The sequence below is a fragment of the Mytilus californianus genome, unplaced genomic scaffold (genome assembly GCF_021869535.1).
Source record: "Mytilus californianus isolate M0D057914Y unplaced genomic scaffold, xbMytCali1.0.p SCAF_22, whole genome shotgun sequence".
NCBI lineage: Eukaryota > Metazoa > Mollusca > Bivalvia > Mytilida > Mytilidae > Mytilus > Mytilus californianus.
In genome coordinates, this window is record NW_026262671.1 from 1120189 (window position 1) to 1147608 (window position 27420).

The 27420-nt window shown below is 32.5% G+C and overlaps 1 protein-coding gene across 2 annotated transcripts in view; it reads left to right on the forward strand.

Annotated features, from left to right (window-relative positions):
• Positions 1-252: 252 nt before the first annotated feature.
• The window catches only part of LOC127732073 (basic phospholipase A2 pseudexin A chain-like), a 37968-nt gene continuing 10800 nt past the window's right edge, over positions 253-27420 (forward strand). Inside the window, exon 1 of one of the 2 annotated variants that reach the window (XM_052241128.1) lies at positions 253-370. The gene's annotated coding sequence lies outside the window, so the exon portion shown is untranslated. Of the gene's footprint in view, positions 371-5841; positions 5901-27420 lie in introns of those variants that run through there. The other variant, XM_052241129.1, reaches the window with a different exon arrangement.

Genomic DNA, 27420 nt, shown 5'->3' on the forward strand with positions numbered 1-27420 from the left:
TTCTGTGATAACAGTTTATCTACAAATTCTGATATGAAGTAACATATGTTGAATTGCAATATTCAAAAATAAATGATTGATCTATAAAAAAAATCTGACGGATTTTTCTTATTGTTCGCTTATCTGCCTCATTAAATTATTGTCATTTGGGTATTTTTTTTATGGATAATGTAATTAAACATTTTGCTATACTCATCAGAATCCATATTGGATGTTTACACCTTTTATTTATTACATTATCAATACAATACATGTTTTTATAATGTACTTGAATTATAACTTTAAACTCACTGATAACAATGCTCAGTATAAAAGATAACTTGTATAACCAGTGGAACATATTTCACAGACATGGAACTTATTTCACCAGGTAAGGAACAAATCTCACAAACCCGGAACTTATTTCACTAGGTAAGGAACAAATTTCACAAACCCAGAACTTATTTCACCAGGTAAATTGTGGAACTTATTTTATAGAAATGGAACAAATCATATAGAAATTATCTGTGAAAAAAGTTCTCCCAGAATATATTTCCTGTGATATTTGTTCCACTGGAACTTTTTTCACAGGAACAAATTTTGGCTCACATATTCACAACTATTCTTTATATTATAGTTAGACTTGGGAGGATAAAAAACTTTAAAATGTTGTAATTACATGTCCATTGAAGAAGCGTAGATTGAACTTTAGAAGTAAATTGTCACGTTTTGTTTGTTGCTTAATTGAGTTGCTGTCTAAATTAATTATCATCAGTATGTATACTTCACATCTCCTTTAAAATCATTCATAGAAATTAAACATTGCTTTGAATATGTTAGCATACATGTATAATTGCTTTTATCGTCTGAGAGTAGTTTTTTGTTCTTCTTATATTCCCTTTCAGATATATTTTAGTCTTCTGTTCTTCAAGGCACTTATTATGTAATGAGTGGAAGGGATGAGTCGCTGGGACAGGTCACTATTTGAAGCTTCATGATATTGCATGAGGTCGAGAAATTTAGGTGAAATATAAGACAAGGTTGATGATTGAATCTGAAACTAATCAGATGTCGATATTTTTTTACAGATGCAATTAAAGTTACCAGAGATTGTGATATATATATATGTCTCTAAAATCTCTTTCGTAAATGTTTAAGATATTGGTCAAATCTATTCACTAGTATCTCCCCATGAAATAGCGTAACAATGATAGCTATGTCCCGGTATATATACTTATTGTAAAAAATATATGATAGCTAGGGTAACTACATGTATGTTCTTTTATCATTCAATATATATAAATGGTGGGGTATTGGATGTCTCAGCTGCTCATCCCTTCCATATAGAAAGGTCGAAGTGCCGCCGCCTCCGCCCCTTGAGATAAAAATTCTCGTGTAAATTAATATTAATCGAACAGAAATTATTTGCTATCTCCGTTTTAAATTGTTTGTGTTGCCTTTAGATTATCTTACTGAGTATAAATAAATATAACCTAAGAAAAAAGCATTTTCCTAAAAGTTTTCTTATGTTTTCACGTATAAAATGTACGTAACTTGAAATAATCACGTGTGTGTTTACAAATCTTCAGAAGATTCGGCTTTTTATAGATAAGTGTTACCTGTGTACCGATATGCATGATTGGTTAACCAGGAAAATCTATTTACTAAAATAAAGAGTTCAGATCCGACACTCTACGGGATTAAAAGACATTTACTAGGTTTGAATTGTCCTAACCAATCAACGAAATTAATTATGACAGCGTCAGTAATATCTTCCAATCAGGTAGTAAGAAAGCCTTCAGCCCGCAGACTGTCCATCGTTCAACTCTTAATACCGTCTCTAAGTCCTGAAATATGTCCAGTAGTAAAATAAAAGCAATATTTTATCATGTTTATGACCGTTGAAAAATCGTAGTGCAATGTTTTGCTAATGTAAATAAATGATTAAATACTATTTATTTTATTGTAGATTCTATAGTTTCTTAAATTTGTAATTGCATGATTTTTCTATTGTATCTACAACTTTATTTTGTATGAGGTATCAGTTTTGGGCTCACTACTGAACGTCAGAATTAAACTTTAAAGCATTTCTCGAAATTCCTAATTGCTCTTCGAACATCATTCTATTAGATAAAAATAATTGTTTTGAGCTTTTTGCTGGGATATAGAATTGTATCTTCCATGTGCGGGACAATTGTAACTGTACATCGGTCTTGTTTGGAATAATACTTTTGCCATATGTGAATTCAAATTTGGTTTTATTGTTAATCGTATTAGGCTTTATCTTACCTCCTATACATTTCTAGGAATATCATTGGTTAAAAGCTACCGCGTGGAGACCGTGTATATTTCCTATGGGGTTAGTAGATGGGGCTTATTTAACAGTAACTATAAGGTTAGTAGTGGTGTTACATCCCTTTATAAAAACAATACGGCGTTGATGAAAAATCTTAAACGTTTCTACAAACAAAGAAATTGATGATGAACAAATGAAATAAATGCAGAAAACAAATTAAAAGCTAACAATTTCTTATTAATGGCATTTGTTTTTGTATAGACCAATAGAAGTAGGTTCTTTATATTGAAGACTTGATCACTTTGATAGGTCACTAGTCTAAATGACATATGTTAAAATAGTCGGTAAGATAAATTCGTTACACAGTGTGCTAGTGACCTAATACGATATATATGGGGTCAATAAATTCCATATGGGTTCGAGCTTCGCTCTCACCCATATGAAATTTACTAACCCATATATATATCGTATTAGGTCACTACCACACTATGCAACTAATAGTATTGTCTCTCTGGATATTTCTTTCTCTTTAGATACAACAAATCTTTGTTTGTGTGGCTATTTACAGCATAATCTATGATAAAATCGAATAGTTCGCCAAAGCACCAACATTTAAAATACTAGTAGAACAACTTAAAGAAACGATCTAATCGTGTATTATGGACTTGGAAGGTGGTAAATATTGTGTAGTATTGATAGGGAAATCCAAAATTGATCGATTCTCAGTCAAACTAAATAAAGATCCGTCTAAATTTCATTAATTAATACATTTAATAACACTCAACGTTACCTTGGTGATGTTTTTTTTCCTTAAATGATCAAAAATTATCTTTTTATATTTCAAAAATTTACCCAAGCGAATCACCTTAAGATAAATATAATAGTAACCTTTTTCTAAATTTGGATATTTAATTTTCACACGTGAAAATCTATCTAAACACTAATTAACGTCAAAAGAGATGACTTTTTGTTCTCTATTGTTAATTTTCCTTTTTTGGACCGTGATGATCCTTGGCTCTTCTTACGGTGTATATATTTCCCAACTCGTTCGCTATGTCCTTGTCTTTAGTAACGTTTTATTTTTGAAAAACGAAATCTATGTATCACTAGTAAGTTATTAAAAGCATATGAAACGAGTTTCTGGTTACTATATGTTTCAGAAATTATTGAACCAATGCATGCATATAATCTAATAGATATAAGAAGATGTGGTATGAGTGCCAATGAGACAACTCTCCATCCAAGTCAAAATTTAAAAAAGTTAACTATTGTAGGTCAAAGTACGGTCTTCAACACGGAGTCTTGGCTCACACCGAACAATAAGCTATAAAGGGCCTCAAAAATTACTAGTGTAAAACCATTCAAACGGGAAAAACCAACGGTCTAATCTATATAAAAAACGAGAAACGAGAAACATTTATGAACCACATCAACAAACGACAACGACTAAACATCAGATTCCTGACTTAGGACAGGTGCAAACAAATGCAGCGGGTTTAAACGTTTAAATGGTACCAAACCTTCACCCTTTTTCTGAAACAGTAGTGTACCATCACAACATAGAAAAACACATTATTAAAATATCAACTGAAATAACTAGCTTAAAGTCATCTGTGCAAGTTGTACTTTAAACATTTTTACGAATCCATACGGTAACCGTATAATCGACAAAAAATATTCATTCTTTGATTATTGAAAATTTTGGCTGTTGATTATAACTTTTGGGTTTTGGTGACGATGTTTACCAATCGTTACCTATAGATAAACAATAAACACAGAATCATTGACAACGTGAAAAATAAGTGAGATGATCAACCGATGAATATTTGTTTTTTTTTAATTATATTTTCCATGCGTTCCCATTTGTTCATTGAACTTTGTCATAACAGTTCAATTGTTTGGTGTATTAACTGTTTTCTTTCAGAATCGATTAATGCTTCTTCTTTCAATGTTTGTTTACTTTTTCTTTCATCATGCATTTTCCCTCACACTTGCGCTGTGTGGTTGACGGAGCGTCCTGGCTAATGTCACTTCACATGGAAAAGATGTCGGTCTATTAGTGTACTGGAAGACCATAATTTAATAGCAGTACATTTTTGAAGACTAGTTAAAAAAAAAAAGAATTTTCTTTTAGAAGACATTTTCTATGTAAAAAATGTACACGTGTTTCATAGTCAAACTTAGCCATTGAATAAAATTGAGAATGGAAATGGGGAATGTGTCAAAGAGACAACAACCCGACCATAGAACACACAACAGCAGAAGGTCACCAACAGGTCTTCAATGCAGCGAGAAATTCCCGCACCCGGAGGCGTCCTTCAGCTGGCCCCTAAACAAATATATATACGAGTTCAGTGATAATGAACGCCATACTAAACTCCAAATTGTACACAAGAAACTAAAATTAAAAATAATACAAAACTAACAAAGGCCAGAGGCTCCTGATTTGGGACAGGCGCAAAAATGCGGCGGGGTTAAACATGTTTATGAGATCTCAACCCTCCCCCTATACCTCTAGCCAATGTAGAAAAGTAAACACATAACAATACGCACATTAAAATTCAGTTCAAGAGAAGTCCGAGTCTGATGTTAGAAGATATAAAACATATTCACCATTTTAAATTGGAAGTATCAAATGACTTTAAGTTTTTTTGTCATCATAAACTACTTAAACATTTTACTACATTCTTGCATAGATACAAATATTTGGTTTCAGGTGTGGGTCTAACTGTAAAATTGCTATAAAACGGGATACCACCTCCAAATGGTCACTGTTATGTTGTTTATAAAGTACGTAAATTTAAACACGGTCCTTGTAAATTTATTCATCCTTTGTATATCATTTCAACACCGTAGAAACATGTTTAAACATATATTTTTTTATATCGATAATAACAAGGATTTTGTTTCTGATAAATTAAACATAACGAAATAACAATTTCTTTACATTGAAAAGTTATGGTGCTACAAATGTATGCTTGTGTTATGGCATTCACAATGTCACGCTTTTCACAGACTGTTTATGACGTCTTTTCACTAAATCCATTTCATGTGTACATATTGAAATTTTAGTTAGGGAGAACATGGTATATTTAGTAGTTGTTTTTGTCTTTTTTAACTAACTTAAAATTGTTTTATTGGCAATCATTTCCCATCTCCTTATTTTATATCATGTGCGAAATGTCGATTTCAGCTATCATAGTTTGCCTATTCCATCTAACCTGTCATGAATAATACCGATCTTTCTTGTTTGTTAGGAATGCATATTGCAATATTGTCGTAATTTGTTTCATATGAAAAAAACATAGCACTCATACAAGAAAATGTAGCATTATCAATACACATACGCGTGATAACAGCTTAAAATGCAATCGAACACATTGAAATTGCATTCCACTGTCTTTGCTACATTTATTGTCTTTAAGTTAGTATGTGTCCACTTTAAAATTATTTATATTTGTGACAAACAGTAATATAATCGGATTAGTTAAATAATGTATTGTCCATTATCTTCATTGAATATCTGTTTCAGATGAAGTGTCATTTCCGCCAATTGTTAATAACGGAAATTTGTAATAGCTCGTTGAACATTATTTGTCAAACTGTAGGATTTGAACAGAGATGGGTTAGTCGATTTTTTTATATTGATTTGAAATTGACTTAATTATTAATTGAAAAAAAACGTGTTATTTATTCGTATGATTTAGTGTAGGAAAAAGGGGGATGATAAATTAGACGATGCAGGTTCGACACAAAATAAGAAAAATATTAAATAAATAAATTATATGGCAATCGGACAGCATTTTTGAGCAAACAAATAATTAGTGATAATTTGAAAAGCAACGAATCTAGATCTATTCAGTCGGTTTTAAACCTCTGATCAACAGTTGGCGATCCGCGTCATATATATACATGCATCTTCTTATTGTTATATATAACTGGTAGTTTATTGTTTTGATTTTGGTATTTTTTTTTTTTTTTCTTATGATTAATTTTGTTCCTTCGGTTGCTCTGTCTTGCCTTTTTAAAGAATATAACATTAGAATAGGAAAACAGTTCTATATTTGATCAAATGCTCTGCATACCCGGAAAAAGCGCATTTAAAACCACCAAAACATTAATATTTTATGACTTTATTCTTTCTCCTATGACTTAGGATCATGGATGTTAGCGTTAGTTATTCGATCTTCAATATCCAACCGGCTGCTAGCAGTCGATTTGATATTCAAATTTCTTAGTTGAAAACAATACAAATTTAAATATTCGATAACATTAAAAACATGATAGTCGTAGATAAAATGAGTAAAAAGATATGTAGAAAATCGTTTTATGACCCCTTCAAGCTGTCGTAAATTCTCGTTGTCCTTAAATCTAAATCTTAATGTAAATCGGAAATTTGTCTTTATGAAATATAGATTGTAATCAATAAAATGCAATCAAAGATGTACTTTTATACATGATATTTCTAGAAACAAAAACATACGATCACTCTAGTAACATTAAAAATTAGAAATAGAAATAATCAGCACAGGGCGATGGCTAGACCTCCTTCACCTCTCAATCTTCATAACATTATGCAGATAGTTAGTTAATATAACGATACAAATGACACTAAAAGGAATTTGGGTAAACTTCTAGTTTTTTTTTATGTTTACGGAGGGCTCAAAGTGCCAGTTTGATATTCAAAATATATAGTGAAAACCTACCGGAGACCGCTTAAATGACAATGAGACCCCCCCCCCCCCCCTCCCTGGTCTTTTAATATCCATAAAGTTGAATGATCTTTTTAGACTATGTATATATACAGCACGTTCCAAAAGGATTTCACAGAATGATATCGTCTTCCATATCTACGGAGCTAAAAATCGTCGAAAATTCAGGTAAAAGAGCACAGGGCGATGGTTAGACCTCCCTGGTCTCTCAATCTTCATAATAGTATGCATATAGTTAGTTAATATATAGATATGAATGTGTTTATGGAGGGCTCAAAGTGCCACTTTTATATTCAAAATTCCTTTTGATGTCATTCATATCTATATATAAACTAACTATTTGCATAATATTATGGAGATTGAGAGATCAGGAAGATCTAGGCAACGCCCTCGGCCCTCTTTTCTGTATATAGTTTGAATATTTAGTCAATCGAAAATATCTTCTTTTTTTTTTTTTTGGCTTTCCATAGTTGTTTCTATTTTCAGTTTCAAATCTTACTAGAGTGGCCGTTTGATTTTGTTTCTTGAAATAGCATCTGTTAAATGTACATCTTTGATTATATTTTATTGATAAAAATCTATATTTCATAAAGAGAAATATTCAATTTACATAAGGGTTTATATTTGAGGACAACGAGAATTTACGATAGCTTGAATTGGTCACAAAAAGATGTCTTACATCTCTTTTTTACTCCTTTTTAGCTCACCTGGCTCATCACTTGGCGTTCGTCGTCGTCGTCCGTTAACTTTTACAAAAATCTTCTACTCTGAAACTACTGGGCCAAATAAAACCAAACTTGACGTAAATCATCCTTAGTGTATATAGTTGAAAAAATGTATCCGATGACCCCGCCCATCAACCAATATGGCCGCCGTGGCTAAAAATAGAACATGGGGGTAAAATGTAGGTTTTGGCTTATATCTCTGAAACTAAAGCATTTAGAGCAAATCTGACGGGAGTAAAAATGTTCATCAGGTCAAGATCTATCTGCCGTGAAATTTTAAGACGTATCAGACAACCGTTTGTTGGGTTGCTGCCCCTGAATTGGTAATTTTAAGGACATTTGCAGTTTTTGGTTATTATCTTGAACATTATAATAGATAGAGATAAACTGTAAACGACAAAATTGTTCAGCAAAGTAAGATCTACAAAAAACACATGATTAAAATTGTCAATTGACCCCATAAGGAGTTATTACCCTTTAAAGTCAATTTTTCACAATTTTTCGTAAATTGTTGTAATCTTTTACAAAAATCTTTTTCTCTGAAACTACTGGAGCAAATTAAACCAAACTTGGCCTAAATAATCCTTAGGGTATCTAGTTTAAAAAATATATTAGACGACCCAGCTCATCAACCAAAATGGCCGCCGTGGCTAAAAATAGAACATGGGGGTTAAATGCAGTTTAGCTTATATCTCTGAAACTAAAGCATTTAGAGCAAATCTGTTATGGGGTAAAAATGTTCATCAGGTCAAGATCTATCTGCCCGCAAATTTTCATACGCATCAGACAACCCGTTGTTGGGTTGCTGCCCCTGAATTGGTAATTTTAAGGAAATTTGGCAGTTTTTGGTTATTATCTTGAATATTATAATAGATAGAGATAAACTGCAAACAGCAAAAATGTTCAGCAAAGTAAGTTCTACAAATAAGTCAAATAATCAAAATAGTCAATTGATCCCTTCAGGAGTTATTGCCCTTTAAAGTCAGTTTTTCACAATTTTTCTTTAATTTTTGCAATCTTTTACAAAAATCTTCTCCACTTAATCAACTGGGTCAAATAGGATTAAACTAAGCCACAATTTTCAATAGGGTATCTTGATTGAAAAATGTATCCAATGACCCTGTCATCCAACCAACATGGCCGCCATGGCTAAAAATAGAACATAGTGGTTTACTATAGAAGTCTATGGGGAAATTGTAAAAAAAAACAATTTCCATTCTCAAATTTAATTTCAAATAGTCACAACCTGAAAACTAATTCAAATAATGATAAGGGGTCTTCAGTAACTATTGTAAGACTACAATGGAATGACCTGCTTTGAATTTAACTACCGGGCCGAATTTAACCAAACTTGGCCTCAATCATTATTATGGTATCTAATACTATTTATTATGATTTTAACCTTATTTTACATGATGTCCAAAACCACAATAGATACAGGTGAGCGACACAGGCTCTTGAGAGCCTCTAGTTACTTTTACTACCATGCTTTTTATGTTATCGAATGTTTAACTTTTTATCATATTCAGCTAAGAAAATTTGAATATCGAACTGACTGCTAGCAGCCAGTTGGATATTGAATATCGAATAACGAATAACGAACGCTTACTTCACATACATCTTAGGATCATATATTATGTATAAATTGTTGTAGTGTTAATTTTGCTGTGACGAGTTCAAGATGAAAACCCGAGGAAAAAAAAAAGGATGGGACGAACCGTTATATTTCTTTCGCTAAAGTCTTTCACCAATAATGAATTTTAATTGCCACAATTTTTATTTTTTTCGCAAAATGTGAAAACGGCCGACCGCCAGCGGAAACCCTGTGTGTATTACATCACTGAATGAGATGTATCTTCGAACAGTTTCTCGGATTAATTTGCACTTCTCATGAGTGCAAATTGGTACCACATTTATTTTTAAGGTAGAGTCATCAAACTTGGCAATAATATACCTCTGGGGATAGACAAATCAATGTAACCATTTTTTATGTATGGCTCGATCGACTGGTTCGACAATACGAGTGAAAACAGTTCAAAAATCCTTTAGGATATTATTTTCTCTACGGAATTTTTAGAAATCGTATAGGATGATAAATTTAAAAGACAAAATCTCAGGATATTTTTTATCTTGCAGGAGAATTTATCTCCTACGGTATAAAATAGATATCCTACAAGCCAATCGGATTTTCAAAAATAATTTTAAATCCTATAGGATTATATTTATCCTATAGGATTATCTTGAAAGATCTTTCCGCTTATAAAATAAATGTCCCTTAGGTTTATTTGTTCTCCTAAGGGATTAATTTTGTTCTGTGAATTTTTTTCCTCCGATAGGATTATTTTTTCTCCCACAGGATTGTTTTCTCTCCTTTAGGATAAGTTTTGTCCTGTAAGAATTTTTTTCTCTCTTTTATGATAAAATTTGTTTTGAAGGATTTTTTTTTCTCCCTTAGAATAAATTTTTGATACATTTTGTTCTTTTGTACGGTTTTATCAGTTTTGTTGAATATATGTACGGCTTCGTATGTCCCAGTGTTTCCATATTTGGTTGAAAATAAAACCTAAAAATTGTGCTTCATGCACTTCAAACATTAACAATATTGTTATAAATGTTCGTCAATGCAAATAGTCCGTATGGTCCAGAACATGGAGCATCAAACATCAACAGAAAAGGTATATGATGACCTCGAGACAATAAACATTTTTTTAGCTTGTATTGTTGCATTGCAGTCTCATTGATATTATACCGATTCAGAAATGTTTTACCTTTATCAAATCGTTATTTTTTATTCTTATTGGTGAATTAGGCTCTGAGGTTAAACAAAATGAATTACATTTCAATATAATTATAAAGTTGTCGTTCATGCAAAATATCCCATGGTTATTTTGGGTTATTGTAAACCAACTTACTTTCGCGGATACTTTATTTCGCATTTTACCCTTTCTAGTCCACATCGCGGCTACTTAATTTCGCGATTTTCTAATTTACTTGATGTAGTTTAATAAGGAAAGATCTAAGGTTTACATATTCGCGACGATTTATATTCGCCTTATTTTTCTACTCGCGAAAGTCGCGAAAATAAGTTGGTTTACAGTATTTCCGCAAAAAAGAGTTTCCTCGTGATATAAGCTAACATATCATGCAGAGATTATATTATTAACTTCTGTTTGCTAAACGTCCAACGGCAAACACTTCAGTCATATTCAGATCGATAACAAATTAACAATAAATACAATAGGATTGTCCAGTAAAAGGAGTCAACTAGGATGAAGGGAAGACATTTGGACTGGCACTGGAAAATGAGGTATTAAATAGAGACAGAATTCGCGCAAATGTAGTTCGCCAGTTTCGTTTGCGCCACAAGGTTATATTTTATTTGCGCAAAACATCAAAACTACATTTGCGCCATTTAAAAGGTTAACAAAAGTTTAAACATTCATCGTATCTTGAATAAGCAATTTTGTAGAATATTTCCCTGGTTAATAAAGTTCATTCTCATTTCTTTTACAAAACTGAGAGTGACTTAGGTTAAAACACTTTCTCAACTGAGAATTTCAATAGAACCAATAACGGATCAGAATCGTTCTATACACATTTTAAAAGGCGGTTTTATTCAAAACGTCTAAACATTTTCATTTATGTAGACGTAGTTAAGAATATTGACGCAACAACGTACATTACAATGAGACCCGTGAACACCAGATGTAGTTAGAATTTTTTTTAGAGAAATATAGTATGCATTTAAGAGGCGAAAGTCCCCACCATGAGTACATTCGAACCGTTGCTTACAAATTTTGTGCCAATGAAGAAGTCGGGGCCTTTTATAGCCGACTATACGGTATGGGTTTTTCTCATAGTTGAAGGCCGTACGGTTGCTAACATCCACTTTATTTGAACTTTGGGGGATAGTTCAACTTGTCTCATTGGCAATCATACCTCATCTCCTTATGTTATTATTATAATTTTAATTCAGTGTATATTGCTTCCATGATGGTTTTTATTCAATGTATCTGGTCAATATTTCTATTATTTATACTATTTACCTGTATTATTGGCGCAAATGAAATGTTGTCATTTTGGCGCAAATAAAAAATATGTTTGTTGGGGCAAATGAAAGATTATTTTGGCGCAAACATAATGCCAATTAGCGAAAACACAATCAAGTGTAAAAAGAAGCCAAATGAATAATTCGATTCCAAATCAGTATCCACTTGACAAAAAGAATAGTGACTATTTTTCATTTGGATGCATGGGTGAGATGAAATATCTTAGTGTCCGAAATTTTTATTGTAAAGTAGTATCAAGGGACAGTTTAGAAAATGCACGGAGTGGAGTGCTTTGACCTTGATTTATTACAATCTAGAGTGTTTATAAACAACAGGGGAGAGTTAGGATACTCCTTCAGCAGTCGTTTTATTAATTGATTAGCCCATTGAAAATTGAATGTTGTTTACCCAAGATAAGACAAGAAAATTTATTACAACTTGGGCACAAATAAGGTGCTACAAGAGGATAACACTTGTACATTAATAAATATGCATGAGAAAACATTTGCAGGCATGTCAAACTAAAAACCAAAGAGCACTATAGATAACTAAAATATGCAACAATAATTAATTGATTGAATGTTTGTTTCTTAACGTCCAGTGGCAAATAGTTCATGCATGTTCAGGACGATATACAAAAAGTTTTTCATACAATACTTCTATTTACAATAAGAACAAAATTTGTATTTAAATTATCTAGAAAGATGCTAACATGAAACTTGCTATAATTTCAATACGTCTTAGAAAAGTGCACAGTTTTGTCAAAAGTGGTACATTACAATAAGACAATAGCCTTATAAACCTATAAATGAGATGGATTCTTTGTGTAATATTTAGGCTAATGTAGGTATAAAACTATCCCCAAATGACTTTTCGTTTGAACATGAAAAAAAATTATGACCTTCGTCACCGACTGCATTTGAATCGCAAAGCTGGCAAACGCGAACCCCTATAGGGGTATTTTTCCATTTGAACACCTAAATCTACAGTAGATATAACGATCTGCCTCTTTAAAATAAGAAAACAATTTTTAAAAGATCGGCAGCTGCAGGATATTTTTTCTTTGTTATTTGCGATAAATCAAACGATGCACGTGCAGTTTTGCTCTACAGAGAGTTTTAAACCAATGATAGGAAATTCTTTTAAAAAACGGGGTAGGTGAACTCGACTCCAATCTTAATTGACTAGGATTGTCAGTTTTCCTACCGAAGGTCGGTGAGTTTCTTCGGGCACTCCGCCTTCCTCCACCAATAAAAACTGACCTCCACGAAATAGCACAATAGTGTTGAAAGTGGAGTTAAACACCAATCAATCAATCAATCCATCTGTTAAGAAAAGCATTGACCCGGAACGTAAACATTTTGTCACTGGTAAAAAAGTTGTCTCACTGCCAATGATATGCATGTAGCACATCTCCATATTTATGACAAGAATTGTTCTGTTTCTTTGTACTTACATAGATATAAGAAGATGTGGTATGAGTGCCAATGAGCATCTCTCCATCCAAGTCAAAATTTATTAAAGTAGACCAGTATAAAAAGTAACTGCTAGTAGTCTGTTGTTATTTATGTATTATTGTCATTTTGTTTATTTTCTTTTGTTTCCTATTCTGACATCGGACTCGGACTTCTCTTGAACTGATTTTTACTGCGAGTACTGTTGTAGGTTTGTTTTTTCTACATTGGCTAGATGTATAGGGGGAGGATTGAGATCTCAAAAAACAGGTTTAACCCCGCTGCATTTTTGCGCCTGTCCAAAGTCAGGAGCCTCTGGCCTTTGTTAGTCTTGTATCATTTTTAATTTTAGTTTCTTGTGTATAATTTGGAGTTTAGTATGACGTCCATTATCACTGAACTAGTATACATATTTGTTTAGGGGCCAGATGAAGGACGCCTCCGGGTGCGGGTGTTTCCCGCTGCATTGAAGACCCATTGGTGGCCTTCGGCTGTTGTCTGCTCTATGGTTGTTGTCTCTTTGACACATTCCCCATTTCCATTCTCAATTTTATCATTATAGGTCAAAGTACGGTCTTCAACACGGAGCCTTGGCTCACACCGAACTGTAAGCTATAAAGGGCCCCAAAAATTACTAGTGTAAAACCATTCAAACGGGAAAACCAACGGTCTAATCTATATAAAAAACGAGAAACGAGAAACACTTATGAACCACATCAACAAACGACAACTACTGAACATCAGATTCCTGACTTAGGACAGGTGCAAACAAATGCAGCGGGTTTACATGTACATTCAACTTCATATTCTTGTGACTCTCAGTCGTTTACCAAGCCAATAACAGTTGAAGCGGAAAGCAATCCAGCTTACTAAAATCAAAAATAAATAAATACATAAATTAGAATATAGCAAAGTGCTCTGGACCAACGGAATTGTAGGATTTGAGGCGTCTTAATCGTGTAAAATGAAATCAAATGTAAATCATGTTCTTAGTAGACATTTTCGGAAACTGTCATACAAATCTAGCATTTAAATCTTGGGTCGTTTCAAAGTGTAAATATAAACCGTCGGTTAAAAACAAAGAATAACTCCTATGATGTTTTTATATAGTTGAACAACGGGATTCCAAAGAAATATCGGTAAAAAAAATGTCATTTTGGTAGCTTGAGGTGTATCAGGACAACCCGGTCCAAAGAGCAAATTGGACTAAGACAACTCTGGCCAATTCAAAGGCATCTCTGACCACTTTTAAAGACAGTTTGGACCAGTTTGAAAGACAACTCAGACCAGTTTGAAACACTTGTCAGACCAGTGGCTCTTCGTGGTTTTTTACGTTTAATATGATTTTTTGGGGGTTTTTGTCTAGATTTTTTCTTCTTAGTTTCCCCTAACTGACCATCTTAGCTTGCTGTGATAACTTGTCAGTTTGATGCATTTCAGTAAGTTCTGTTACTATAAATTGTTTTATGACGGCCTAACGAGATCAGCTGGAAAAATAAAACAACAAATATCTTTCAATGCAATGAAAATATAAAGCAGAGATACATTCGTCTTAACAAATACGAGCCTGTGTTGTAATAAGTGATCCTAAAATCTTTCAAAATGGATGAAATGCCTTTTACCGTCAGGCGCCAAATGGTAATTTTCGACTATCGTTAGCGTCAACTTGATTCAATGTATATTATGTTTTGTCAAATTATCCTTGTCAGAGGTCTCACTTATTTAAACGTTGACGTTATAATTGGAAAACATATACCATGATTCGTCAAAATCAGTTGATTTTTTTTTATCGTCATACAGGAATGAACTCAATGTTTCTTTGTGGAGTTTTTGTGGACTTGCTTGTATTTTCGTCGTTTTTATTTTGATCATGGTGGAGTCTTTTTTTCTTCGACTTGTGGGTTCTAAATGCCCCTTTGCATTATTTCCTCGTTTTAAAAAAAATAAAAGTAACTCAAGTTGCTTTAAACATATACATGCATTACATTTTAAATTAAATTAAGCATTTCAAAGTATAGACCCCTAAGAATTTCGTTTATATATTCTTAAAGCAGTCAAGTTGTCTTTTAAAGTACACGGGTGTCTGTGAATCCAATTTTAGATTTAATGCAAGCCAAACAGTTTTTTAAACGATGATTTTTTTTTATATATTTCTTTAGAAATAAAGTAGATATAAGTTATCAAATAAAACTATATTACATCATTCTAGACTTAAATGCTCTTTGCTTGTATAGATATTTGAATACACACGAATATTAATTTACTACATGTATCTTTATCGTCAACAACAGATGAACAAAAACGAGCAACATTATTTGGCATGATTTGAACGTTATTGTTAAAAAAATCACACACTATTTAAGTCAGTTAGAGAGCAGTTGCGGAAACAAATATGCAAAGGAAGTGTAAAAATTTAAATAGACATGTTACACGCTATAGAGTAGAGGTTGACCACGCCATCGGAGAATTAAAATAAAAATACACAAAGTTATGGGGATTTTGCTGCGATTCACATCTGTTGTGACCATTCGCTTCTGCATTTGTGTGTCGTCGAAAAGACTTATTTATATGATAAAAATATCATTACATTTTACTATGTATCTCAATTGTGTTTTTGTTTTAATTTTGAGAGCACCCCTTGTTTTTCGTCAACCGTAATCGTAAGTCTAAGTGTAATCCTAGACCTAGTTTCCGCAAATGTCTAGTAAGGGATTATCCTATTGTTTAGGCCCACTGACAGTTCAAAACAAAGAATTTCTATAAATGAGTTACAACTGCCCGAAGTCATTTATCGACTTAAATTTTATGATTGAAATTGATTTGAAATGTAATAGTTTAATAAATAAAAAACAAGATAAGTTGAATTTAACTGTTGCAGTAAAAACAGTATCGTTAAAATTATAATCTGATATAAAAAAACTTCAAAATTACTATAAAGAATTAGCATAATCAAGGCAATCCTAAAGGAATGAATGAGTGAGTTAAGAAAAAAGCCCTTTAAAGTAAATATAACTTAAATCTTAAAGCTAATACGCCTACATAACTTCACATTACTGGATCCGCGGTTGGTAAGAATAGTATTTATTTACTAGTATTTTTTTTTTTTTAAATAAAATATTGGTTGTAACTAAATTTTAGAATATATTGATTTGAACTGTAAATAAACAAAAAGATACACTAAAAACTGCTCAGAGTCTGAAAAGACCATATTTTGTGCTCGACCAGTAAGGTCGAGCACAGATTTTACTTGACAAGACTCAGCATAATCTCGACAGTACTTAACTGTACTTAACTGTACTAGACTTTGGTCTCAACTTTACTTAATAAGCTTGATTCAGTACTGGATAATCTTGGTCTAGTCTGAATATGATCTCGACAAATGCTCGACCAGTCTCGACCAGTCTCGACCTGTCTCGACCTTGCTTGATTCAGTCTTGACCTTTAAATTTAGTCTGGTCTGAATCAGCCCATCTAACTCAATTATATATTGATCTTACAAAATTCCAGGTTATTTGGTAGCTGGTTCATTGCTTTCAAATTAAAGGATTTAATTAATAGGTAAAATAAACTAGAATTTTCAGTTCTGATAAAATTTATATAGTCACCTTTAATTATTTCTATAACTTTTTCAAATCAACTTTGATTTTCATAAAACTCTACTCTTGGTAGTTTGGTTTATTGCTGTCAAATTTAAGGATTTAATTAATAAGTAAAAAGCTTTAATTTTCAGTTTACACTACATTCAGATAGTCACCTTTAAATGTTTTTTACAACTTTTCCAAATCAACTGGGATTTTCACAAAACTATACAGCTATTTCAATTATATATAGTTCTTACAGAATGCCAGGTTGTTAGGTAGTTTTGATTATGAAAATCCAAGATTTGAAAAAGTTATAGAAATTTTTAAATTAAAATTGTAAATGAATTTTTTCCGTAATATCAGAGAAATATAATACATGTGTTATATGTCTCTGATAGTATACAGGATATTCAGACTTTTTCTTACCTCTAAGGGAATGGGGCTAAAACATGCCTCTCCCCTTTAATGCTCTATCTATGAGTTTTCTGCAAGTTAGGAGTAATGCTAGTGAATTATGGCTTTAATGGATATCTATGATTCCTAATGAAAATCATAAATGTATCATTTTCTTGAAGTTTGGTTCCAATGAAGTCCAATTGTGTAACCAAACATTCAGTATAATATTCTTGTCAGTAATCATACCTTTTCACAGATTGCTTTTCCTTCATCTTGTGGGCCAGGATACATCTTATTGCTATTAATGCCAACCCGGTTAGACCAGAAATAACACAAATTTTCCATGACGTCATAATCAAGTTGGGGCTATCTGGGTCCCCGTTTAAACAATGTATTGTTCATAAAACCTTCTAAAGAAACATCTGTATAACATCGTTTACACTTCAAACAAAGAATTTTTATGACTTTAAGTTGTGTTTCACATAAATGGATCATGATATATCAAAATTGCAAAATGTTCACTTTCTAAACGTTTTCATCCCTCAGCCGACCTTTGTTTTTGCGACACTTGACCCAAACAGGAAGTTGTCTAAGTGACTGCTTTTTTTCGGAAAGGTCAAATAGCGATCAGGTGTATTATGATATACACAGACTACACATACATGGATGCAAACAATGTAGTAGCTGGTTATAGTTTCAAATTTAAATTTCTCATTTTTTTTTAGATAGTTAGTAAAGAGGGTAGGAATGCCATTTACCGTCAGGCGTCAAACGGTCATTTTCGGCTACCGTTAGCGTCAAATTGGTTAAATTTTTACCGTGATTCGTCAAAATATCGTTGTCGTGATTCGTCAAAGGTTTCAAATAATTACCGTTACCGTTATTTTTGGAAAAAATTAACGTGATTCGTCAAAATCAGTCGATTTTTTTATCGTCTTGAAGAACGTGTACATTTTATCGTCATGCACCAAAAATTACCGTTAACGTCATTTGGCAAGATTTTTTACCGTTATTCGTCATGAAGGTACCCCCATTACGACCCTCAGTAAACGTTGTATCTTAGATGTCAAAATTAGGTTAATTTACAAAAGTCTTTTAAGCATAATGATATTTTTTCTATGTGATGGACATCAGTTCAAGCAATTGGTCGACCTGGATTCCAATCTATGTATAACTTTGTCAACATATAGCATATCCGAGTTTGGGGTTGTCAACCGAAGCTAGCTGTCAAAATAATGATAACTATCATCATCAACATAGATTTCTCTTGTAAGTTTATATCCGTTGCTAATGTCTTATAGATCAAATGGAAATAATCGGTCGACCTAGAATCCGATCTTTGTGTAAATTCAGCAAGACGAAGAATATCCAAACTTTTATGTTGGGTACATAACTAACTGTCTAAATAATCAAATTATTATCATCAATATACCTTTTGAATCATTTATTGAAGGTATGTTATGACCTTTTTGGATAATCTGTCTTATCTGTTGGATATGTGGCAAACAGCTTAATAAAATAAAGAAAAGTTACAATTCCCCTTTTCTACGTAACAAAAAATTAATCAAGATACCAGTCTCATAATGTTATACAACAGACGCGCATTTTGTCTACAAAGGACTCATTAGTGACGATCGAATAAGACAAGTTGAAAGGACAAATAAAATAATGTTGAATAGCATTGAAGTCTAAAAATTCCGTATAGTTTGTCAAATACAGCCAACATAAGCTAACAACCTATTCATTGGGTAGAACATCTTTGGTATTTCAAACAATTATATTTTGTTTTGTAAAAAGTTCGCTACATCAATCTTTAAAGACCAGAATGTTGCAAAACACCTGTCTCACCTTCATGACAAATATGTTGTTTTCCTGCAGATAAAGCCCCAAACAACATTTCATAAACTGCTTGATAAATGAATTAGGTATTGACAATTCCCTTTGAAACTCAACATATACCACCACGACACTTACAAAGGAGGAAATCCTGGATAATCATAGGTCTGTTCTACGCTCTTTTGGAATTTCAACCAAAGACGAAGAACTGGATCTTACATCACTGGGTCCCAGTTTAAACAATGAATTGTTCATAAAACTTTCCAAAAAAACATCTGTATAACATCGTTTACACTTCAGACAAAGAATTTTTATGACTTTAAGTTGTGTTTCACATAAATGGATCATGATATATCAAAATTGCAAAATGTTCACTTTCTAAACTTTTTCATCCCTCAGCCGACCTTTGTTTTTGCGACACTTGACCCAAACAGGAAGTTGTCTGAGTGACTGTTTTTTTTTCGGAAAGGACTAAATAGCGATCAGGTGTATTATGAGATACACAGACTACACATACATGAATGCAAACAATGTAGTAGCTGGTTATAGATTCAAATTTAAACTTCTCGTTTTTTTTTAGATAGTTAGTAAAGAGGGTAGGAATGCCATTTACCGTCAGGCGTCAAACGGTCATTTTCGGCTACCGTTAGCGTCAAATTGGTTGAAATTTTACCGTGATTCGTCAAAATATCGTTGTCGTGATTCGTCAAAGGTTTCAAATAATTACCGTTACCGTTATGTTTGGAAAAAATTAACGTGATTTGTCAAAATCAGTCGATTTTTTTATCGTCTTGAAGAACGTGTACATTTTATCGTCATGCACCAAAAATTACCGTTAACGTCATTTGGCAAGATTTTTTACCGTTATTCGTCATGAAGGTACCCCCATTACGACCCTCAGTAAACGTTGTATCTTGGATGTGAAAATAAGGTTAATTTACAAAAGTCTTTTAAGCATAATAATATTTTTTCTATGTGATGGCCATCAGTTCAAGCAATTGGTCGACCTGGATTCCAATCTTTGTATAACTTTGGCAACATATAGCATATCCGAGTTTGGGGTTGTCAACCGAAGCTAGCTGTCAAAATAATGATAACTATCATCATCAACATTGATTTCTCTTGTAAGTTTATATCCGTTGCTAATGTCTTATAGATCAAATGGAAATAATCGGTCGACCTAGAATCCGATCTTTGTGTAAATTCAGCAAGATGAAGAATATCCAAACTTTTTTGTTGTGTCCTATGGCTAACTGTCTAAATAATCAAATTATTATTATCAATATACCTTTTGAATCATTTATTGAAGGTATGTTATGACCTTTTTGGATAATCTGTCTTATCTGTTGGATATGTGGCAAACGGCTCATAAAATAAAGAAAAGTTACAATTCCCCTTTTCTACGTAACAAAACGTTAATCAAGAAAACCAATCTCATAATGTCATACAACAGACGCGCGTTTTGTCTACAAAGGACTATCGTGACGATTCAAAAACAAAATATTCTCTAAAACTGACATTATCAAGATGCTTGATTTCTTGATTGACAACATATTTGTTACGTTTAAAGGACGTTATTTCAGCAAACAATCGGCATTTCAATGGGAACCAACTGTGCCACTCTACTTGCCGACTTGTTCCTTTATTCAATTAGGCTGACTACATACATGAACTTCTTAGGAAGAGAGAAAAGAAGTTAGCAGTATCCTTGAACTTCCCTTTCCGCTATACAGATGATGTTCTCTCACTAAATAACTCAAAATTTGGTGACTATGCTGAATGCATCTAGCCCATTAAACTTGAGATACAGGATACAACAGGTAATACTGTCTCATATCTTGACTATCATCTAGAAATTGAAAATGAGGGTCAGTTGAAAACAAAACTTTACGATAAAAGAGATGATTTCACCTTCCCGATTGTGAATTTTCCATTCCTATGTAGCAACATTTCAGCAGCACCTGCATACGGGGTATATACCTCCTAGTTTTATTTGATTAATCAAGCAATTAGACTAAAAATTCCAATTAATGAAGTTGAAATCATCCCTTCGTAAATTTTACGGACGCCATCACGAGTTGGTTTACCGTTAAGAAATATCCGTTTCACAGATGACAACCGAAATGTTCCGATTGTCGTAACACCAATCCCGTCCCCTTTTCCCCGAGTGTGACTTTCGAATTAGACTTATTACCGGGTTTATACTAGCATGAGCAACACGACGGGTGCCACATGTGGATCAGTATCTGTTTACTCTTCCGGAGCACCTGAGGTCACCCCCAGTTTTGGTGGGTTTCGTGTTGCTCAGTCATTAGCTTTCTATAAGAGAAGGACGAAAGATACCAGAGGGACAGTCAAACTCATAGATCGAAAACAAACTGACTGTTGTGTTTTGCGTACTGTTGTTTGTCTGTTGGAATTTTTCTTTTTAGTCATGGCGTTGTTAGTTTATTTTCAACTAATGAGTTTGAATGCCCCTTTTGCATCTTTTAGTTCATAACAACGATAACACTTCCTTTATTACTGGATTTAAAAACAACATCCTGAAGTTCTTGTTCTTTTGACGTTTACATAAGAGTCCTTCCTGCTAATTTTCCATATTTGTTTTGAAACATTTTATACATTTATATTTAAACATGTTAAATGCCATTACTGATTCCAAGTTTTATATACGGTCACACTGACTCTCTTATTTATATGCTGGGCAGCACATCATGAATACAAAACAACATCTTGGTCCCTGTTTTGTGTCCCATTTTTGTGTCTATTGACCAATATGCTTATCTTGTTGAGATACTGATCCGAACAATTCTCGATTTATCTCCGAAAAGAGAAAAAGGTCAGACAAATTAGCTATCTATCTATCATAACCAGATACTCCAGAAAATCAAAAATTAATTTTGTGTACACCCGTTGAAGAAGGAATGTATTGCGATATACAGTCTGATCGTCAATGATCAAGATCATGATTTAATCAAATTTAATGAATCGTGTATGGAATTATTTAAATCACTTTCTATTTAATACATTTTGAGTTTGTCTTTTCAAAGTTACTGAAATTTAACATGTTTAATATGCTTATGAAGGTTACTGCCGGTTTTTTCTATTTACAAAATCCAATTGGCCGTTGGCATCAGTGCTATAGGCAGGTTTTCTCAGCCAATGGTAATAAATATTCGGTGATTTATAGGATTTAAACATTTTTAACAAATATCTAAGACAGTAAATATGAATAAAAGAGATGAAAGAAACTTTTTCCCTACAGATTATCGTAACTGAGGAATAATGATAATCAACAAATATTTAAAACATTTAGATGTCACAAGATACAAATCGATCAGATATCGGTAATTCAACTTTTCAAATGTGTATAACAAATAACATTGGATATGTGATATGAATGTAAATTAGACAACAAACAACCAGAGTTCAAAAGACGAGGATGAAAACAACTATATTGGTGGCCTTCGGCTGTTGTCTGCTCTATAGTTGGGTTGTTGTCTCTTTGACACATTCCCCATTTCCATTCTCAATTTTATAGCTAATGTATAGGACATTGTACGGCAATGAACAATTATCAAAGCCTGTATTGTATACACATGTGTTTTAGTGCCTAAAACTTTTTGGGTCCCCACAGAAAACTGCAAAATGATCAAAATAGCCTTATTTTGAGGTCGTATCATAAATATTTAGATATGAACAATCTCCTTACCATAAAAAATGTTATTTAAAGATGTCTTATACAAAGATATCAATATGGATGACATATCTTTTTGTTTTTGTTAAAAAATTAATATATAGGTCAAATATGTTCAACATGTTAATGACGTCACAGTCAACGTTTACATGTTTTGTAATATGGTGTGCAGATTAGATCAGACTATTCATTAATGAATTGAACTAACATAATTTTCAATTACGGACTTTCCGTTTTGAATTTTCCTCGGAGTTCGGTATTTTTGTTATTTTACTTTTTTTTTGGAGGTTGGAGGAATGGTACAATATCGCAATTGCAGGGGCAAAATAATAGCTTTAATATCAATACTTTTATAATAACAGTAGAATATTTTTTCTTGATTTCAATTCTTGAAACTATTCGTAATCAATGGGAAAAAATAAAATTTATGAAGGAATCTTCAGGAAATTTTTTCTATGTAATGTTATAGAAGGGATATTCTGAAAGCATTTTATACTAGCTGTCTTCTCATATTTTATTTCAAAATTCTATCATTTTGTTTCCCTTCTATTTATATTATGATGCTTTTTCTCTGTATGATTCATATAAACTGTCTTTTCTAACAACCTGTAGCTTGTAAACATGCTCGATTATTAATCATTTTTATATTATTTTTTGGTAAATATCACAATATGTACTACAATTTGGAAAAGTACAAAAAACTCTATCATTTGTTTGTGTATACTCACATACCACCTTAAGTATATATTATTATATTATACCTATTTTTGTTAGCTTTCCTGCTGAGAAGGTATTACTGAAAAACGGACGCACGAAATCTATTTGGTTTTAATCAAAAGTTATCAACAATAGAATAATGGATACAATTTTATAACATAGTTATTTTGACATACAATTTTTTCTTGACAAAATGAACACTCTAACTAGCTTTAATTTAGAATAGTAAACCTTGACAGGACTTAACCATAATCATGCCTATACGGACTAGCTATAGGTTTAGATACACTTACCCTCCAATTAAATTTTTGGTTAATATTTGTCTTTGATATGCACGGAGCGCTTAACGCCATTTTCTATTTGTAATATATCGCGTACCGGAAACCGTTAAAGTGACAGAGAAAGTTGTCATTTCACTTACAGCAAAAACTCCTTATAATTCTTTGACAAAGGCACATGTACTTTTTTCTGGTTCCGGGGTTTCGTAGAACGTGATCATGTGATAATGACTATTGAATATTTGTGATGTTGATGACTATATTTTATACAACTGACAACTCTATCAGTTAAGGTTATTTAGAAATATTCATATTAGTCATCTTGCAGACAATAACTGTAAAATTTCTTCTAAAATATTGGCATTGACGCAGTATGGATGCAGAGTTCATATTTTATTTTCACATTATTTATCTATTAAAAGACACTGATCATTCTTAATTTGGAGGATTATGTTGTTTTTCTTTTGTGACAAAATACAAAAACTGTTTCAATGGTTTGAGGAGAATATGCTAGTGTATAGTATAAATAAACTCTTCATAGTCCCCAGGATTACAATTTCGTACGCCAGATGTGGGTTTCGTCTACAACATCGTGTATCGTGTATCGACCATCTATTTGCTTTCTTGTTGATCTTACAAAAGAATTAAAACAAGAATGCTCAGAACAATAAATAGTTCTGTCAATATCTGTTTAGGCATAAACATATACATGTATTACCTGTGTTTTCGTTCGATTGTAAAAAGTGTACTTAATCATTATGATGTTGTAATAAATATTGAACGTTTTTATTATATTATTGTTCTTTCATATGAAACACACTACTTTAGATTAGATTTATTGTTCTAGACATTGTTGTAATAAAATGGATTGATCAGTCGTGGATTAATCATTAGTATTTTAAAAATCATTTCTACTTCGGTAAGTTAAGTTTCTTCAAATGTTTTTAAGATTGTCTTTCTCCGATTTATCTTTGGTTGCTAGTTTTTATATCGCATTACAATGTGCTATTGGTCATATGTCTCACCCATTCAATGTACATTTAATACAAAGGAATAGGGTACAACTTTTTGAAAACAAAGCGTTTTTATGGCTTAAAGTTGTGATCATGAACTATCAAAATTTCAAAATGATCACTTTCTCATCTTTTACCTCCCTCAGCTTACCTTTGTTTTTGCGACACTTGACCAAACAGGAAGTTGTCTAAGTGACCATTTTCTTTTTTTTTTGAATAGACTAAATAGGGATAAGGTATATTATGAGATACACAGAATATACGTTAATGAATACTAACAATGTGGTAGCTGGATAGAAATTCAAAATTCAAACTTCTTATTTTCTAAATACTTTAGTTAACATTGTATCTTGGCTATGAAAAAAAAAGTAAAATAACAAAAATACCAAACTCAAATGGAAATTCAAAACGGAAAGTCCTTTATAAAATGGCAACATCAAAAGTGCAAACACCTCAAACGAATAGAAAACAACTGTCATATTCCTGACTAGGTACGGGCATTTCCTGATATAGAAAATGGTGGATTAAACCTGGTTTTGTAGCTAGCTAAACCTCTCACTAGAATGGCAGTTGCATATAATTCGATTATATTGACAACAATGTGTGAGCAAAACAACAGACATAATAGGTAAAAATGTCAAAAAGTTAAGGTAATTTACAGAGGTCTATTAAAGTATTATAATATCTTTTCTATGTGATGGTCATCCGCTGAATCAAATGGTCAATTTCAATCTTTGTCTAATTTTTGAAACATAAAGCATATATCCGAGTTTGGGGTTGTCAACCGAAGCTAGCTGTCAAAATAATGATAACTATCATCATCAACATAGATTTCTCTTCATTTCTTGTAAGGTTAGATCCGTTGTCAATGGCTTAAAGACTGAATGAAAACAATCGGTCGACCTGGAATCCGATCTTTGTGTATATTTGATAAGATGAAGAATATCCAGGTTTTCGTGTTGTGTTCCATGGCTAACTGTCAAAGTGACCAAACTTTCATCATCATTACACCTTTTTTAACGTTTATTGAAGGCTTGCTATGAACTTTCATATTAACTGTCATCATGGATATGTGGCCAACGGCTTCCCAGAATAAAGAAAACTTACAATTCCCCAATTCTATGTAAAACAATATTTATAAACGATACCAGTCTATGTGTTTCTTTGTTCTACATTGGCTAGAGGTACAGGGAAGGGTTGAGATCTCACAAAACATGTTTAACCCCGCCGCATTTTTGCGCCTGTCCCAAGTCAGGAGCCTCTGACCTTTGTTAGTCTTGTATGTTTTTTAATTTTAGTTCCTTTATATGTTTTGGAGTTCAGTGTGATGTCAATTTTCACTGAAACAGTACTCAACTTTATTTAGGGGCCAGCTGAGGACCACCTCCGGGTGCGGGATTTTCTCGCTGCGTTGAAGACCCAATGGTGGACTTCGGCTGTTATCTGCTCTTTGGTCGGGTTGTTGTCTCTTTGACATATTCCCCATTTCCATTCTCAATTTTATTATAATTTTATACACCAGACGCACGTTTTGTCTACAAAAGACTCATTAGTGACGTTCGAATAGACAAGATAAAGTTTAAATATTAATAATGTTGAAGAGCATTGAAGTCTAAAAACTCCGTAAATCTTCCAAACAGCTTAGTTAAGGTAATCTATTCCTTGGAAAGAAACCTTTGGTATTTCGAACAATTAAAATTTTTGTAACCAATTAAATCAGATAAACTTGATATTTTCATTACAGCGGTAATGGATAACACTTCCTTTATTTCTGGGTTAAAAAACGACAATTTTTGACATTCTTGTTCTTTAAAAGTTTACATAATAGTCTTGCTACTTTTTCCTATTTGTTTTACAGGATTTTATACATTGATATTTAAATGGCATTTCTGATTCCAAGTTTCATACACGGTCTTTGTTACTCTCTTATTCATATGCTGGGCATCACTATCGTGAAACAAATTAACATCTTGCATCTGTTTTTATTTCCCATTTTTTTTTGTCTATTGACAAATATGCTTAACTTGTTGAGATACTGATGAGATAGTCAAAATACGACAAAATCTCTGTGTTCACCTTGTACTTATTTCATATTCAGGTTACAATCCCTTCGAGGTTTATGACACTACCCGTGATGGTTTTTATCACGATATTCAATCTGTGTTAACGATATCTGAAAGAGTATATGTGTAAGTCGCGATTGATGATATTCTATAGAACTTCCCTATCAAACCAGAAATGACATAGACACTAGCTTTATTTAACAAAGTTGTCAGTTTTTTTTTTTAAGAAAACTGATTTTGCAATGCTTATATTAAATATGACAGGTGAATACACTCGTTAGTTTAAAAAACAATACATGGGCATAAGGGGGCGCGTTTTCTTTGAACTTTCAATTCATTTTTCAAAATCCCCTGTTCTTAAATGGGACAGTAATAAAACTCTGAGCAGAAAGTTGATGAACCAGGATTATATCAAAGAACGTCTCGTTCTTTTTCTTAAAAAGTTCATCGGAAGATACTAAGACCTTGTTGATAAATATTCCGTATCAACTTCACAAATACTGTATACACATTAATTTTCGTGGGGTTAAAATTTCGTAGTTTTAAAACAAAAGGAAGGTTCGTGGGGATTAATTTTCGTGGTTTTTAAGTTGTGAAAAAAATTATGTAAATGCCAATTTATAA